General features: G+C 39.1%; 2 pseudogenes; both read right to left on the bottom strand.

Moving 5' to 3' along the window:
- Positions 1 to 389: 389 nt before the first annotated feature.
- On the bottom strand, positions 390 to 2,159 carry LOC125190809 (alkane hydroxylase MAH1 pseudogene; annotated as a pseudogene).
- Positions 2,160 to 13,400: 11,241 nt separating this feature from the next.
- On the bottom strand, positions 13,401 to 15,204 carry LOC125186893 (alkane hydroxylase MAH1 pseudogene; annotated as a pseudogene).
- Positions 15,205 to 16,280: the final 1,076 nt, after the last annotated feature.

The following is a 16,280-nucleotide window of genomic DNA, read 5'->3' as shown; positions in this document are numbered from 1 at the left end:
AACGGATGAAAATGGGAAAACGCCCCTATTACTATGGAACGGAGGGAGTACAATACATAAATTACGCAGATTGCCTTGACTCCCATTTAATGAGGTTGCTCCATTTTCTGTTTTGGGTCTGACTAAATACTCATAACAGTCGTATTACGCATACCAACATCGATCCATCATTTAAGTTCGTATAACCGAATTAAATCCGTCTGAATAGTCTGTAGACTCTGTAATATACTTATCTATACAAATCTGACGAGATCTTCTGTCCGTCCCACACCCCTTATAAATTGTTAGATACTGTATTTAGTACTCCGCGGTTGCAAACTATTGTTAAGGGCAAATAACGAAACGAAAAGAAAAATAAAATTTAGAAAAAGTAGAATTAGGTTAGAATATAAACCAAAAAAAAAAAATCATACTCCCTCGTCCATGATTTAAATACACATTTAAACTTGGCATGAGTTTCAATAAATTGTTAACTTTATGAAAAAAAAGTTAACGCTTGAGTGGCGTAAGAAGCCAGACTAATGTGTAGTAACATGCAATAACGATAAACGTGGCTGTGTAAAACCAAACTTTGGAGGAGTTAAACATCATATTAAGATGGCTGTCACACTTAGATTAAGATAATTATTATCAATTTCTTTTAGACAAGTTCACCTTGAGTCCGTGCTTGGCTTGGAGTATGATCGACTCACGAGGACATACTGGATGACCCTCAACTAATCGGACATGGTAGCGGCGCATAATTGCGGCCGCCACCATCTTCATCTGTATGAACGCCATCTCCTTCCCCAGGCACATCCTCGGCCCCGCGTTGAACGCCGGAAACTTGTACGACGCCTCGTGCCTCAGCCCTCCTTTGCTCGTGATCCATCTCTCCGGCTTGAATTCCAAGCAGTCCTTCCCCCACACACTCTCCATTCTCCCCACCGAATAAAATGATATGATCAGCTTCCCGTTACGCCCCAGGGGGTGCCCGCTCGGCAGGACATCCGGCCTCACCGGAGCCTTATGCTCCAGCGCCACCGGCGGAAACAGCCGCAGCGACTCGCAGAGTGCTCCATGCAGGTATACCAGCTTCTGCGAGTCCTGCGCAGTGAAACACCTCCAGTTTCTTTTACCAAACTCGTGCTCTATTTCTTCTAGAATCTTCCTCTCGGAAGCCGGATTCTGCGCGACAAGCCAGAAGAGCCACGTGAGGCACGTGCTCGTCGTGTCTCTCCCGGCAAACATCAGATTCAGCGAGGTGTCCTTGAGGAAGTCCCTCAGACCATCCGTGGACCCGATCTTCTTCTCTCTGTAAACACGCTCGAATGCTCTGAGCATAGAGCCGCCGCCGCCGCCTCTAATGTGCGGGTAGATGAACTCAGTAAAAGCTTTGGAACATTCGAGAAGCTTCCTTTCGGAGCCGACCTTCAGCAGTCTCAGAAGCTTCCACACACCCCGCGGGGTGACGTGGCGGCGCAGCAACGGCTCCGCCACGTGACTGAAGGCCTTCTCGCAGGGGAGGTAAGGCATGTCGAGGGACAAGCTGCAGGGATCGTGATCCAACACAAGCTTGCATATGTTATCGAAAGTGAATCTCTGGAAAACATCCTGCAAATCCAAATCCATTCCAATTCCGCTGCAGAAATGATCAAGAACAGGGAAAAGGCCTGTTTCCACCTTGCCCCAAACGGTTCTCTCGAGGCGGGCGTTGAAGTCGGCATGCGTGAGCAGGGCCAGCGTGGTTTTCCGGTGAATCTCCCAGAGCTCGAAGTCCGCGCTGAAGATGCCGTCGCCGAGGATGTCGAAGATGATGCGGAACTCAGGGCCCTTTGGATAATTGGAGAAGTTTCGGCTGAAGACGTGGTGGATGTTGGCGGGATCGGAGGTGAAGAGCATGTCCATGTTGCTGAGCCAGGGGCCCCTGAACAAGTAGGTGCCGCCGCAGTCGTTGAGGATCTGATTGAGGTAGTCGTGGGCGCGGTGGAGGTTGAGGATGACGTCGGGGAGCATGCCGATGACGGGATAGTTGGTGGGCTCACACGGTTTCTTCCCTCTCCTGTCGGCTAGGCGGAAGTGGTGGACGAGGAGGAGGAGGAGGAAGAGGAAGATACAGTATTGGTAATTGTAGTAATCAAGAATGCCCATTTTTATATGGTAAATGTGGTGAGTAGGGTGTTGAAATAGTTTCTCTGCTGCAATGGATATATACTCGATAAGGTGAACAAGAGATGAGGCATCGCTTTCTGCGTGCTGCAAGTGTAACTGTTAAAGTGGCAACATTGGCTAACGTGTAGCAACGATTTTAGATTAATGAAAAAAACTGGAGCTGATTGCATCCCTTTCGTTAATAATAGAACACCAGCAGTACGTATAATTTTAATTCGACATGAGTACAATAGAATAATAATTAAAAAAATAGTAAAAGAGTGAACTAAATAATTGGTATCTACGTTGGTCCATTCGAATCATATCATAGTGTATGTATAAAAAATATCCTCACAAACATCTATGTATGTGAATAATACATTCAATAATTTTTTTTCACTATTTCAAATCTTTTTTTTTTTATCTTTGTTTTTAACCATTATGCACTCGAGGGCATTTAGTCTTTGCATTTGTATCATCACGCAATTTGTATCATCCACCATGAGCTAATCGCCTCCACCATTGTCGGAATTTCAGCCGTTGTGGTCTCTCTCTACCCATACATTTTCTCCTTTAGACCATGTCATACAACTACCCATCTCCAAACCTTACGAAATAGAGGTAAGAACCCCACTTTATTCTTTACTTGAAATGTAGCCTAGAATAAAGAAGTTGTAACCCCCCCACATGTAGTGCATATTCTACCGAACCACCCTATTTTGATTGTTAAATAATAGGTAAATTAACATTCATTATACTCCCTCCCCTCCATAAAAAATAGTTCTATTTATAGATGTGACATGAGAAAAAAGTAAAAAAAATAAGAGAGAAAAAGAAAGAGAAAAAGAAAGAGAAAAAAGTAAGGGAAAAAAAGAGAAAATGTGTAGTAAAGTAAGAGAGAAAGTTTCATATTCATTTATGAAATGAGACTATTTATTGTGGACACCTAAAAATGGCAAAATAATCCTATTTTTTTTTTGATAGAGGAAGTATATATTAAATTTAAAACAATGAGAGATTGAATCCATTAGAATCTGAATTGTTGATAGAACTTGAATTAAGACTCCAAAAATAGCTTCTAAGCATGGTTGGATTAAGAAGGATATTTGGATAGATTAAGCGTTGAATTGGATGGGAATTATGTATTTTACATTTGAATCTAATAGCATCTGCATCAGTGTTTGTCGCACGTGCAGGCGTCGTGCCGACGGCGCGGTGAGTACCCTGCTCGCCGTTGTGCTCTTGTCGACGCCACGACCCTGCTCTTAGCTAAGAGCACCGCCGTGCCTAAGAGCTGGGCGACGTGGCGGATTATGATTGGCCAAAGGCAAAGCCGTTGTCTATTTTCCTTTTAAAAAAAAAATTCAAAAAGTATAAAAAAAATCAGTTTTAAATAAAAAATATATATATTTTTCCACTTCCCAATAAGAGATATCCATATTTTCTCCACTTTTAATTTATTTTTCATTATTTTTACGCCAAAAATTCACCATTTCATTTATAAATACCCCCATTCCAACACAAAAAGTTTTACACCACACTACACCTAACAATTCTCTCATCAATTCTCTCTAAATTCTCACTCTTTCACTCTTGCAAAAAATGTTCAGCTCATGGCCATTCCCTTCTCCGGATACGGATTTCTCGCCCCCTACTCAAACCTAAGGTTCGCAAATTTCGGGTGGCTACCGGCCATACCCGGTGGACGAGCAAGATGCCACTGAGGCGCAATACGGGTGGGCTCCCGAACAAAGCACGGGAGGGAGCGTCTCGACGCCACCGTTGTCCCAAATTCTGGAGAGCGATGCCGGCAATCGCGGTGCTCGTGGTGCCCCAGGAACAACTTCACTATTTCCCGATCAATTGGGGGTGGGGGAGACGGCGGTGCCGGAATCGACTGTATTACACTTTCCTCATTCATGGGCTGAGGTGTCGGTTCACGGTTATTGCGTCTCGGCGGCATTCTGATTTATCAACACACATATTATTCTCAAAATTCTAGAACAGTCACGTGGTATAGTCGATAAACAAGGTTCATGAGACGATTGTTTTAAAGTACTCCCTCCGTTCCATAGTAATAGAGTCATTTTTCCATTTTGGTACGTTCCATAGTAATAGAGTCATTTCCCTATTTAGTAAAAGTCAACACATTTTTCCACATCTACTTTACTCTCTCTTACTTTATTCTCTCTTCATCTCTCTACCTTTTCCATTTTCAAATTTACTCTCCATTTACTTAACTCACCTAACACAATTTTTCTTAATCTCTGTGCCTAAAAGAACAGCCTCTGTTACTATGAAACGGAGGGAGTATATGGCAAAATGTTCTCGCAACACAAGATATCAAAAGTTCGTCACATAGATAGATAGCAAGAGAGCAGTGTCAAAACATTATTATTGCAAGAGTCGGTTGCGCCATAGGGTATCAAAAGGATCATTGTTCCTTATCAACAAGGTAATTGCAATCAAGAGACAATTATGCAAATAGAGTGGCAAGTATAAGGGCACAATAAGGTATTTAAAGACGGTTGTGCGATAGAATGACATAATGTGATGGTGTGATGAAATAGCGATAGACAATTTTCACAATGGCATGGAAGGACAATATGAAAATCCATTGCATCATAAGGTAGTAAAAGATGGAAAAATATCCCCATGGCATATCAATCAAAACGTTGCCTCAATGAGGTCTTAGTATCAACGGGAAAAATTAATAAAGAGAGCAAAATGTAGAAAGGTACGGCAAAAGTCAAGCAAAACAATCAAAACATGGGGGAAACAAAACAACGTATTCCACGACTATCACTCCTAGTCAATTTCGTTCATATCCTCTTCGGGGTCTTCATCCTCTCCAACACTTTCTATGTCCAAATCATGTCCTTCCTCGTAAGGTTCCTTATCCTCGCTGACTCCACCAGCATGTGGGGGCGGAGGGGTTATCGCACGCATCTCTTCCACATTCTCATGTATGATCAACGGGTTAGACGTACGAGTCCTAAGCCTTGGTTTACTAGGGACACGATCAACATGCGGCTCCTTATCACGTCGATATCTCCATCGACGGGCTTGACTCGGCGGATACTTGGGCGGTAGCGGACGAAGTGGCAGTCCGTCCATCGCAGCTGCCATGGCTGGGAGTAGCACTCCTAACAGGCCAATCATGTCGCCTTGAGGCTCGTACTCGGGCGGACTGGACCAGGTATATGGTAATGCCGCTTGGGCAGTCCACTCGCTCCAAGGGGTTGGCAGGCTGTGAATAAGTCTCGAGATCCCCACGTGATGGGTAGCCCCTCCATACGCGTATGCATCCATCCAAAGATCATAGAAGTCGGTGACGTAGGTCAAAAGAAAGGACTTTCCATCCCATTCAAAATCTTGGTAGGTTTCTATGGGAAAAATCTTGTTCTTTGCGTAACGTTTTCGCATTGGTGCATAATACCGGTTGACCATCTACAAAAGGAAATCTCAGCATCAGCACAAGGATCGGAAAAATCAATAGTGTATGAGGTTTCAAATGATGCTGAGAGTATGATGGATATATTTATGTATGTGTCGAACGATGGGGGTGTGAAGGTAGTATCATGTCAAAAATAAACGGAATTTCATTTCCGAGGCAAATGGTTCGTATGTTTTCGTGTTTCAATGATTCATAATTCGTTCTCATAAGTCGCTTGCCTCGCATTCGGTGTTTCGTGCCTCCAAGTTCGATATCATCACAAAGTTTTCATTCACAACACGATTTACAACTATGTATAGCAGCATGCTCAAGTTCATTCTCATAGATGTCGTTCATCATACAATCAAGCAATCGCAATCATATAGAATTCCATTCATTCAACTCATAAAGGTCTTAGCACATATTCACTTGCATAACAACATTCATCATTTTTTTGGCATAGTCGCAAATAGCAATTTCACATTCATGTATACTCGTCATTTCATACTCCAAGAAAATCTCAAAAATGTCACATTAACTTTCATTCATCGTAATTTCCAACATCCCATGATTCAAATCAATATTAATCAAGATACTTGTTACCTCATTCTTCGTGGTTGAGCGGGGACGAGTCGTGGTGTTGAGCATTCGACGATTATCACTTAGTCAATTTACACATTCTTAGAATTTTAACTCATTAAGACTCTTGGGTCCAAAGCGGAAAGAACTGAGGCTCTGATACCAAACTGTCACGACCGCCCTTCTAGGGTATAATAAATGCAGCGATCGCGACCTAGGCGGACTTAAACGCAACAAGAACGTAGGCCAGGGTTTCATTAAAAGGGTTTTGACCAAAGTAATTAATGAACAATTAAAACAATAAGACAACGGCTTCACGATGAAATCCAATGAAGAATAGATATCACAATTTATGCTCAAAACGACAAGGGTTTAATATAATCCAAAATGTATCATGTTCGATATCCTAAACAAAATGGAATAAGTTCAAACTCAATCAAAAGATAAGAAGTTCATGTTTCAGCGGAAGCATCCAAGAGAAAAGTGAAGTCATGTATGAAGACACAGCTCCACTCGATGTTTCAAAATGATCATATTATTATTCAATTAATTTGCTCAACACCGCCAACCGCTCGTCGCCGCTCAACCTGCACATAGGGAAAACACATGCAGGGCTGAGTACTTTAAACATACTCAGTGGACTCATGCCAAAACATTTTAATAGATATGTCATCCTTACCATAGTGAACTCGAGTTTGCAGTTATAAAGAATATCATCGAGTATCACAAAATAATTTCATAGACTGGCCAGTCAAACAATTTCCCCCTGACTCAACTTATTTTAACACAAGTGATACCCGCAAGTGTACGGGGCTAGTGTAGCAATTAGCAAGCAAGAGTATCGTATCCCATAGAGACAAATTCGTATCAACTTAACTACCACGAACAAACTTTGACTACTATCTAGAGAATCGGGAAAGGTTTGGGTTTTTTTCTAACACTACGAAAAGCATATAATAAGCAAATAAACAAGTAAAAGCAAATAAATACGGAGTGAAAAGATAATATGGAGAAAATTGTAGAACTCAAGGATCCGATGCACAATTCCAAGCTCTTATCCAATCAAATTGTCTTACCTTTTGGTGTCTCTAGAGTTACTAAGTCGACCACAATTATAAATTAAACCCCCTCCCGAGGTGAGAAACCTGTAGATTAGGTGCTAGGATTGAAGTCCCCTTCTAATCCTAAAACCCCTAACTCCCAAAAGCTAGATTAGGTCAAAGACCCCACTTCAAACCTCAACTCTCCCGAGTTTTATTGCATTAAGGTGTGAATTATTCCTATTTGCAGATTAATTATTTCATCTCCCGATTAATCTAATTAATCCTACACAATCAAGTGGTGATCAAGCAATTGAAAGGAATAAACCCAAGAATAATCAAATAACTACAAGAGCAAGGCAAGAACAAAATTAATTAAATAAAAACTATGGAATCAATGCATCATCACCAAGAATTCTACAAAAAGGTGTTTAGCTACTCATGTTCATGGAGAAACTAAGTTTAACACAAATAATCCGAACAAAAACATGAAAAATAGATACTAAGAACTCCTGTGGAACGAATCTATGGAATGAAGTCTTCAATCTTCCGATCTGGAGTCTTCAATCTTCAATTCTCTCTCTCAAAGTGTTCTTGGGGGTGTGTGTGAGTGATGGAGGCGGTAGGTGTAGAATCCCCTGAACCCTAGGCATTTTCCCTTTTAATCCCCCGTCAAAAATCACGTTTTTGGCATAAAAATACGCCAAAATAGCGTACCCGGCCGGGTGGAATTATAAAGAGTAAAATTCACCCGGCCGCGTGTAATTTTCTGGACAACGAAGTATTCGTAAAACGGTCATAACTTCTTCTACGGGACTCTGATTGAAGCGTGTAAGATACCCACGCGAAGCTCTTTCAAAGTCGAAGAGATTGATATGCATATGAGGCTGATTGGACTTCAAAATATCCAGTAAAAGTTATCTCAAACCAAGACTGCTGCACATCCACATAGTTTGTATCTTTTTCTACACATTCTTAACAAAATGGTCAACATACCAACATAATAGAGAAGTATATACAAACACGTCCATTAATAGACAAATATGATCAAATTCAGACAAAACCATCCTCTAAAACCATGTAAAATTCAATGTCACCCCCATTTTTTCAACAATTCACATCAATTCCATAGTGCGACGAAAGTGTGGCCACACTATTCGCCCACGAGACCGGCCGACTAGCAAGGACGGCTGCCGATCCCAACTGTGTACACTAGTCTGATAGGGTTTGTGGCCCTACTCAGACCCGAATTCGTTTATATGGTCCTATAGCCTAATGGAGCGAACTCACAAACTAGACATCAGACACACAACATCATCAAAACAATCATAGGCATGGAATAACGTTTTAAACCATCCTTATAACACCATAATCATTATTTTGGTAATAAAAGAGTTTAGTAAATAAAGCTCACCTCGACTCCTTAGATCTCAAGTACGCTCTTCCCCTTGCTATCACGCTGAGAGCCCGAGTTATCACCTTTAAATTATGTGTATCATAAGTAAGTCTCAATCATCTACTCAAAATCATGCATGTTCCCAACGTTTCCCTTTTTCCCATCGATTAGTTTTATATTATCATTAAAAAATCAAGACATGCTCATCATATCAATTTTATTCGCACCACAACTCCAGATCTATCATCAAAACATGTCACGCATGAGTGTCATTCAACACATCTCACACGCACACACACAAACACACACGCACGCATACTGATGCGCACACACACGCACATCACTTCATATTCATCAATTGTTTCCCCTTTTCACTCAATCTATATGCATGAGGGTTCAAGAACACCGATTAATCGGCTAGATGAGAAAAGATAGATCTAAATACCTCTTCTTGAATAAAACGATCGGTAGAAACAAAGTAGAATCTTGATTCTTCAATAATTCTTGAGGCTTCAATTTGAATTCTTCTCAAAAGATGAAGAAATCTTTGAGGAAAATAGAAGAAAATTTGAGAGAGAGTGGGAGACTGCGTGAGGGAGAGAGTGTAGGCGTGATCTTTGATTCCAGGGTTAGGGTTTTCTCTCTTATTTATAGAGTTCAAGAATATACTCCCATAATTAAATAAATAAAAAGATTTGAGGAGATATGGGGAGGAGTTGGCGTTAATTTTGAGAGAAATAAGGGGAGGGTTCTAATTATATGCTATTTAGTTAGCATATGATTTAATTTGGTATTTCACAGAGTAGAATAAAAAATCACGGAGCATAGTAAAAATAATAATTCTCCCAAATAAAATAGGGAAGTGGCATGAATTATGCTTCCTCCACAAGGCATCAATTTCAAATCTTAATTAACATAGGATATGGTAAGACCTCCTTAGATATTGTAAGATATGCTAGGATATTTGAATTTATTCATGGGATGGAATAAATAAGGGGATCAAATAATATAATAAAATAATTCCATCTCCCATAAATAGGAGATTTTTGAAAATCTCCATGTATAAGCATAGGGGTCGATTTTCTCATGGAGAAAATAAGAAATAATCGGATTTTGGATTTAATTTGGATAAATATCCCAAGCACTTAATTAAATCCAAGAAAAATGAGATTTCTCTCCAATAAAGCATGGGGGTCAAAAATTCCAAATAAAATGTGTATGATATTTATGAAGATCCTATTTAATCTCACTCATCCCTTAGGGAATAATTCACCACAATATATTTCACCCGCATCAAAATATTTACACAATCACGTCACGATTTCAACCATTTCCGTTTTCACCTCATATTCTTAACACATTGACCTTTCAACGGCCACGTCATATATTCCACATCTTTGACTATTCAACAGCCACCTCATATACTCAACATATTTGACTATTCAAATAAATCTCAACTCCACAACGCAACTAGGTCATAAAGAAATCATGCAATTAAATCACTCATCATTTAATCCACATAATTCATAGCATTAAAAACATTTAATGCAAAAAAATTTTGACTCGGAAATTAGGGTTCGAAAAGTGGGGCGTTACAACAACAGTCGGCAGGGAGCGGCACGAGCGAGATCGACATCATCACGGCCGCCATGTCGACCTACCAATCAATGCATTACAAACCATTCAAGCATCTCAACACTTGACAGGAGGTACGTCATCATCCGAAGTATAAGGGAGGCATCCAATCCTCCTCCGGATCCTCCGGCAAACGGTCGAGGAGCATGACCCTATCCGACGCCGGCGAGGACTAGATGGAAAGCTAGCTTGCCGGAGCTCACTTGGATAGCCCCGATGCCAGCCCGAGCGGTTCCCAACGCCGGCCTCAAGGAAGGAAACAGGCGACGGCCAGCCGCTGTTGTGCCACGACCCCAACCGCACCACCGGCTCCCGCTCCCGGTCCCTCTTACCGCCTCCACCCCCCCACCAACTCGTTGTGGGCCATTTTGGCTCAAGACAATATGGCCGATACGTCTTGGATGAGATCCGATCAACTTGATTCACATATTGCAATGATACGAGCTCCCCGACAACAATTGTGGATACCGCCATCGAACTAGTCTTCTTTAAATTTCCACAGATGTATTTTTTAGGATTTAATTATGTAATTTTTAATTTTTAGAATTTTAATTATGTAAATTTTTATTTTTAGGATTTTAAGTATGTAATTTTTATTTTTTAGGATTTATTTATGTAATTTTTTTTTTTTTTTTGTAATTTGTAGTAGTAATTCGGGTATTTTTAATGCATTTTAATATTCGAAATTTTTTTTAGTAATTGAAGTATTTGAATTGAATAATAGAATGATGAGACCATTGAGCATGCTCTTGCGGAAGAGTATCGATGTGGGTGTTGTGCTCTTGTGGAAGAGCATGGAGTAAAAAATGAATAAAATTTGGGTATGGGCCCACATCCATGCTTTTCCCTAAGATAATAGTTTGATTAGTTAATCTATTTTAAAGTTTAAATTGTTGAATTTGATTTCGTCATGAATTTTAAGAAATGTAAAGAAAAGTTGGTTGAAAAACTTAATTAGTGAAATATGAGTCCCACTTTTATATAACTAGTGTTATCGCCCGTGCTATTCACGTGACATAAGATTTTTAAATAATGAAGATAAATTCTAAGGTAAGTAGATTAAAAAAATATAATAAAAATAATATAATGATGTTTATAGTTAAGAATATGTGTTAATTACAATAAAGTATTCATAACACTATAAACAATGAAAAGTATTATAAAAAATAACAAAAAGAGAAATGTACTTCTCTCAACTCACTCTAAATGAAACATTTAATATTTGATAAATGATTTTATACAATTTTAATTTATGATATGAGTAGATCAAAATAAAATAAAACAAATGACAAAGAGTAGATGTTCAACTAAGGATCAAATAGTATGAGTTAGTTAGAATAAGATATACAAATAAAGAAAAATGTGCGACTAAGGATAAAAGAAGAAAGAAGCATATATTCTAATTAAATAAATAGTTCAATAGTTTTGATCAATAAAACATAGATATTCATAAATAGGAACACAAAGTTAGAAAAATAAAAACAAATCAGTAGTTCAAAAATTTTGAAAAACTTCTTAATAAACAACAGTAAGAGTAGAATAGGGGTGAGCATTCGGGTTTCGGTTCGGTTTTTTGCCTAAACCGAACCAAACCTGAAAAACCGAATTTAGATCAAAATCCAAACCGAACCGAACCGAATCGAAAAACTGAAAACCGAACTTCAAAAACCGAATAAAACCGAAAAACAGAAATTTTCAAAAAAAACTGAAAAACCGAAAAAAATAATATATATTAATATATATAATTTAATTTATTTTATATATACTAATAGAATATAAATATATATAATATAAAATTAATAGAATATATATAATATATATTATATAAAATATATTAAAAGAATATATATTATATATATGATATAATATATTAAATTAATAGAATAAATATATATAATATTATATTTAAAATATATTCATTTTTTTGGTTTTTCGGTTATTTTTTTTCTCCGAAACAAACCGAACCGAAAAACTGAAATTCTGAAATTTTTGTATTTTTAAAATCGAACCGAACCGAAAAACCGAAATAACCGAACCGAATTTCAAAATTTCGATTTGGTTCGGTTCGGATATTCGGTTTTTGATTTTTTTGCTCACTCATACGGTAGAATCACCCTTCTATCATCATCATCTCCACAACCTTAAATTTTCAAACCTTCACAACTTGTGACTCTGGATACAACAACATTCAGTTGTCGTGACTAAAGACTGACTTTTTCATAAATAATCCAACATGAGAGAGAGATTGACCTTGACTTTTATTAATCGACATTGAATACGGTACACCCAAAGGAAATTGTCGTTGTTGGAATTTGAATGACAACCTTGAATCAGATGTTATTAAAAATTACTTTAAAATAGAAATAAAATAAAAAAGGAAAAAATAAAATAATACTATGAATAACTCAAAATATGTTTTATATTCAATCGTCCCACAGATTAGGCCATTTAGGGTTGACATAAATTTTAATGTTTAATTGGTAAAGTGAGAGAGAAAGAGAAAATGTAGAGAATTGTGTAGTGAATGGTTGGCCTCATAAATGATAAAGTAAAAAAGAAAGATAAAAAAAGGTTTGCTATAAATAAATATGGACTGTTTATATAGGAAGAACGAAAAAAAAAATATGATTTATTTCTATGGGATGGAAGGAGTAATAAAATATGAGTAAAATGCGTTAGTGGAATGTGAAGCTTACTTACCGTTTAAGTGAAAATAGAGAACGGATGAAAATAATAAAAATGAACAATTAATGAGGCATGGAGGGAGTAGAAGGTAGTAGCCATCTAGGAACTTCTTATCCTTAATTCTTGGCACTACAGGTTGAGAAGTGGACCTTTATCAATTGACCGCTCATGTCCTAATCTTTCACTGGGCCTGCGCATAAGGCGCACCAACCTATATAATACATACCATGTGGAATGGTATGGGACATTGGTAATTAATGCCTAAATGGTTCTCATTTGTATCATTCCATCTCGAACGATAGATACTTTGTCTTATGCTACCGTTATATCTAGACGTGTCAAGAAACTATCACCTTTTGAGAGGGACAAGACAAGGCAACTAATTATATTAAGTTTAGAAAAGCAATAGTAGCTGTTTAGATAATTTATCGCCTGCCAAACAATAACATAAAAACTTTATCCACTCATATATTAACACAAAGCCAGTACTACTTATCCGTAAAAGTTAACAATGTGTTTATTACGTAAAATCAATGGTTTTGTACACTAAGAAGCAATGCAAATAGTACTACTAGAAAAGAAGAAAATACACAAATGGAGCAAATACTAGCACAATGGTTGTCTGCAACTGCAAGTTGGATAAAGAAAAAGATAACAGTCTGTATTATCTTATCTTAATTTTGTAATCATTGGTTCACATCCTTCCCATCAATTTCTCTTTGACAACAACACCTTCAGTCCTTCTCTAGCATGTAGAATAATCGAGTCCCGTGGAGAAACCTTGTGCCCCTCGACCAATCTCACCTTGTACCCGTAGAGTATCGCCGCCGCCACCATCTTCATCTGCACAAACGCCATCTCCTTCCCCAAGCAAGTCCTCGGCCCCGCATTGAACGCCGGAAACTTATACGACGGCTCATGTTTGATCTTCCCACTCGGAGAAATCCACCTCTCCGGTTTAAATTCCAAGCAGTCCTTCCCCCAAACACTTTCCATTCTCCCCACTGAATAAAACGATATGATGAGCTTCCCGTTGCGCGGGAGGTAATGCCCGCTTGGTAGAATGTCAGGCGAGACGGGTGCCTTGTGCTCCAGCGCCACGGGCGGGAACAGCCTCAGCGACTCGCAGAGCGCTCCATGCAGGAATACTAGCTTATGCGACTCCTCCGCGGAGAACGGCCTCCACTTGCCCTTCAAACCGAGCTCCGCTTCCATTTCTTCCAGAATCTTCGCTTCCACGGTAGGGTTTTGACCGATGAGCCAGAACAGCCACGTGAGGCATGTGCTCGTCGTGTCCCTCCCGGCAAACATCAAACTCAACGAGGTATCCTTGATGAACGATGTTAGAGTGCCATTGATTACCACTGATTTCTTCTCTCTATACACCTTCTCGAACGCATCCAACACACTCCTCTTATTGTTATCACTGCTGTTGGAGAAAGTGATACGTGAGTAGATGAAGTCATCGAACGCAGCTTTGGCCTTGGCGATGGTCCTCTCGTCTCCGAAGTCAAGCCACCTCTGCAGCTTCCACATCCACTCCGGCAATATGTGCCTCCTCAGAAGCGGCTCAGCCAAGGTGCTGAAAGCCTTCTCGTAAGGGAAAAAAGGCAAGCCGGTGCGCAAAGTGCAGGGGTCGTAGTCCAGCACGAATTTGCAGATATTATCAAAAGCAAACCGCTGGAAAACATCCTGCAAATCCAAATGCTCCCCTCCTGAAAAACGATCGAGAATCGGAAAAAGGCCGGTCTCCACTTTATCCCAAACAGTCCTCTCGAGATAGGCGTTGAAATCGGCATGTTTGAGCTCCGCCATCGTGGTTCTCCGGTGAATCTCCCAGAGCTCGAAGTCGGCGCCGAAGATTCCCTCGCCGAGGACGTCGAAGATCTTGCGAAACTCGGGGCCCTTGGGATAGTTGGAGAAGTTTCTACTGAAAACGTGGTGGATGTTGGCAGGGTCGGAGGTGAAGAGCATGTCGATGTTGAAGAACCACGGGCCTAAGAACCGGTAAGTGCCGCCGCATGCGGTTAGGACCTCCGTGGCATAGTCGTGTATCCGCCGCAGATTTAGGAGAACCGCCGGTAGCATCCCTAGAACCGGCCATATTGTCGGCTCCGGCGGTTTTTTGCCTCTTCTGCTTGCTAAGTACCAAACCACAAGCAGTGGTGTTAATGTTATCATCAGCAGAGACTGGTATTGGAATTCAAGCATGGCCATTTCGAAGAGAATGACGATTTTGTTTTTTTCTCTATCTCAATAGTATGCGTCTAATGTTGGCTTTTTGCTTGGATACATTGTGTTTAAATAATGATTTTTGAAGACCCTTGGAAATGGGGCAATCATCTCGTTATGGGAGATTGAATTGATGGTTGAACTATTAATTAACTAGACAATAATTAGTTATGCTAAAATTTAGGTACGTTGTTTTATCAGATAACAATGATTTTTAGGTAAATATCATGATATTTATCAACTTAATGTTTCACCATTTTTTATAAAATTAATTGTAGGATGTGGTCGGATGATATGATGAGGCCGAACAGAGTTACACTGATCAAATTTTGGTTTCTAATTAATGAGTTCGATCTCTATCTATCATTTGATTTTTCTCTTCGTTGTATTTTTCGAACAGTAATTGAGATGGTTGGATTTGATAAAATCAATTAATGGTACATCTATCTCATTGTTTATTCAAGCTTTGAAGTTTGAATCCTAGTGTGGACGGTTTCAATATCAATTCCGAATTGATCGTCGTATTTAATATAATTGGAGAAGGCTTTGGCGAAGACACAATAGTGGAGTAGTTTGCAAGATGAACACTTGGATGGTAAGACGAGATTGATCCAACTCTTATATATATGCGCATGTGTGTGTGTTTGAGTACATATAAGTGATCGAGGTTGTCATTACTAATTATCATAAAATTACCCATCTAGCAAAAGTTGTGGGATTATTTTTATTGGAAGAGATGGTTTTGACTAATTATCATAAGGTTTAATATTTTCAACTGAACACCCTCAGAATACGTGCATAATCTAATGAGTAAATAATTTAGTACATCATTCAAAATCATTTGCAAAGAGAGCGACTTTTTCTTAGGTGTAAATAATATGTATGACAATAATCTATCAATTTTGTTTCTATTATTAAGCATTTTGTACTTACGTGACGTAGATCTCAATTAGTTGCGAGTTAAGGCGGAGGCCCCTTCCATTCAATTATGTTCAATTATTGTATGAGAGCGATATACATAACTCCAACTCCCGCGGTCCACCAATCCGCTCATCAACTTAAATAAATACATAAACCATACACCTTTAGGAAGACATAAGAAACAATGATAAGTCCATATTCTTTAGTAATGCTATAATTGCAACTT

This window comes from Salvia hispanica, chromosome 5 (genome assembly GCF_029641045.1).
Source record: "Salvia hispanica isolate PSC_SH4W2 chromosome 5, Shi_PSC_v1, whole genome shotgun sequence".
Lineage (NCBI taxonomy): Eukaryota > Viridiplantae > Streptophyta > Magnoliopsida > Lamiales > Lamiaceae > Salvia > Salvia hispanica.
This window is presented reverse-complemented; position numbering and strand designations above follow the sequence as displayed.